Source organism: Penaeus japonicus, unplaced genomic scaffold, assembly GCF_977035675.1.
Source record: "Penaeus japonicus unplaced genomic scaffold, GWHDUDI00000001_assembly GWHDUDI00000021, whole genome shotgun sequence".
Classification (NCBI taxonomy): Eukaryota; Metazoa; Arthropoda; class Malacostraca; order Decapoda; family Penaeidae; genus Penaeus; species Penaeus japonicus.
The window spans coordinates 9,728,357-9,731,249 of record NW_028234423.1 but is presented as its reverse complement, the minus strand read 5'-3'; the positions used below and the strand labels follow the sequence as shown (position 1 = coordinate 9,731,249).

At 37.6% G+C, this 2,893-nt stretch overlaps 1 protein-coding gene across 5 annotated transcripts in view; it reads right to left on the bottom strand.

Annotated features, from left to right (window-relative positions):
• Window positions 1-623, bottom strand: part of LOC122258193 (uncharacterized) — a 47,401-nt gene extending 46,778 nt beyond the window's left edge. For 3 of the 5 annotated variants that reach the window (XR_015192009.1, XM_043023986.2, XM_086548659.1), the window contains exon 1: window positions 523-623. The gene's annotated coding sequence lies outside the window, so the exon portion shown is untranslated. Of the gene's footprint in view, window positions 1-337; window positions 503-522 lie in introns of those variants that run through there. The other 2 variants (XM_043023987.2, XM_043023988.2) reach the window with 2 other exon arrangements.
• Between the last annotated feature and the right edge of the window lie 2,270 nt (window positions 624-2,893).

Here is a 2,893-nt window from a genome sequence, read left to right as displayed (position 1 = left end):
TTAGATAGATAAAATATCACGTAAAGCATGTGTGTAATGTGCCCTCAGATATAATCATTTAATAGTAATGCTAAATGAAATAACACCAACGAAATTCAAAATATCACATTCTTGATTTAGTTCAGGTAAAACGAGGAAAATCATAAATAAACAAATGTATACAAATGAACTCAAGACGTGAAAATAACATTCAATTTTCAAAATAATTTCATATATACACATGTAAAGAAAGCTTTTTCACCACACATTCGCACTAACATGATGTGCTAACGAAATAACATCAATATAACGGTTAAAAATAAAACCACGCAAAAGAAACACAACAAATCAATAATACATTACGAGTTCCTTGAGTCGCCCGGTGCGAGGAGTCCACCCATCACCGAGTGCCCACAGCACCCTGCCCACTTTCCTCTTGTTTACCCTTGTTTCAATCGCTTATCACAACATTACACACACTTCCTCTCGATCGGGACGAGGTAACGGTCGCATAAAAGGTCCGAAGCAGCTTGACACACTCACCGACGGCACTAGACAGCGAGAGACTCCAACAGGTGTCAAAACAGAACAACAAAACGTCAACAAAACCAACGCCAAGGTGAAGTATAGAGGGAGGAATCGCCTGGCCCCGGGAGCGCGTCGAAACAAAAACGCATCGCCAACGTCCAATCCGATCTCTCTTCGCGCCGTTCGAGGAGGGTTTCCGCACATGTGTAGCGTCCGGTTTGAGGCTCTATAGATGCGCGAGGCATGGGTTATCACGTATCCGATGTTAAGAAAATGGTAAAAAAGGAATCTACTTGTAATAATTTCGTTTAAATTCGTTTCACGTTCTTGTGTCAAACGTTGGATTAGACGCGAACCTACATATAGTTCTCGAGCATTCGCGCCGTTGTTCGTAGACAGTCAGTCATGTAATAGCTTTGTTCCAACCAATCCCTTTTCACCCAATTAATTCCATCATTAATACTCTTCAAAATACGTCCTGTCTACAAGAAACATAAACACACTTTCATTACGAGTCAAGGTTTCCCTGACCCAACTCCAAGATCAACCAGCATTCTCATAAGCCCTAAGAGAATGGCATAAAAAGGGCATTACCAAGTACGAGTACTATATACGCGTGGGAACAAAAGGAACACAATCTCACGCGAATGAAAGGGAAGGTTATTCACTGTGCGTGCGTGTGTGCGTGTGGCGGCCGTCCTCAGTGTGTAACTGATTTTCAAATCGTACCTTTTTGATAGTTATGTGTGCGGCTTGCATTACATTGCGTTATATCGGATTACATTATATTGTAGTTCATTGTATTATAATGTCAGGCGTTATTATATTATACTGTGTATGTGCCATATCACGCAATATGATATGCATTACACATTATTTGAACCTACGCTTATATATCTGTCTATATATTTATATTTATATATATTTAGCTATCTATCTATAAATCTATATATTTATATTATAAATGTGAACATGTGTGTGTGCGTGTGTGTGTGTGTATGCGCCTGTGTGTATGCGCGTGTGACTACTGGCTGATGTAAGTAGGCCTATATTTAGAATATACAGTCCACGCATCCCCAGTCAACCCATTTTCGCACTCAGTCACCCATTCACTTTCCCTTCCCTCCCCTGTCCAGCTCTCTCCACCTCCCACCTCTGTAAATGGTCATTCTCCCTGGAGTTATCCATCTGTCCTTCCTCTCCTTTTCTCGTTCTCTCTTCCTTCTCCTCGCTGTAAATAACTTTTCAAAAATAGTAGGTACAATAAACTTTCCTTCGAAAAACAACACAAACCGAAAGCAGAAAAGACAGTTATCTAAAACAACAACAGTAGCAAAGAAAAGGAAAAGAAAAAAAAAACTCGTCAAACCAGCCACTCAGCGGGTGTCTTCTTCGCAGTGGGAGCTGTGTGTCCCAGCTTGTGTCCTGTTCTGGCCATCTTTAATGTGCTCTGCTCTGTAGCCTTCGTGTAATGGCCCAGCGGCGTTTCCTCTTGATGGAACAGCCAACCGTTCTGGAACCCCAACTGTAGTTTCGAAGTCGCCAACCGACCTTCGTCTTTTTTTTTACAATCTTAACGAAGGCGGTAATTCAGTCTGAGTAAACAAGGTGGATAGAATCTAAAGTCAGATTTAAAGAAAGTAGTATCAGTGTTGTTGTCGGTTGACTTCCGAGAATATATGTATATTGGTCTACCGTTTCCGTTTGCGAGGCAGTTGAGAATGTAGTGTAATAAACGACTTCCGCTTGCTAATTGTATGTCTGTGTGGATGTGTATGATTATTTCTGTCCTTTTTGTATTTTTTGGAGGCAGTGCAAGTAGGTAGATCGTTAGTGTACTATCGTTGTTGCTGCTATTATCTATATAATTGCAGAAATGACGATGATAATCATCATGATAGAAACCATGTCCATTACTAGTGATATTATGATTATTTTGGTATTGTAATTTACATCCGTAAATATCGTTACTATTATCATTAATAATATCATTATGGTCACCATTATCATTATTGGTATTATTGAAGATATTATCATTATTGATGTCATCATTACCGTCATTATTGTTATTATTGTTAATACCTTCATTTTCATCATCGTTGTTATGATAATTTTCGTTTCTAATATTACTATCATAATCATTGGTACTCTTTGTACTATAATTACGATCATCGTCTTTATCATTCTTGTTATCACTATTATTACTTCCATTCTAATTATTATTACTATTATTATTATAGAATTTCATATTACTATTTTTTTAATGTACTATTGTTATTCACGTTGGTTTAATAATAGTAATGGTATCATAACTGTACCTATCATTGTTATACTTATTTTAATTACCATTACAATAATTATGATTTGTAACTTTTATCATTATCAA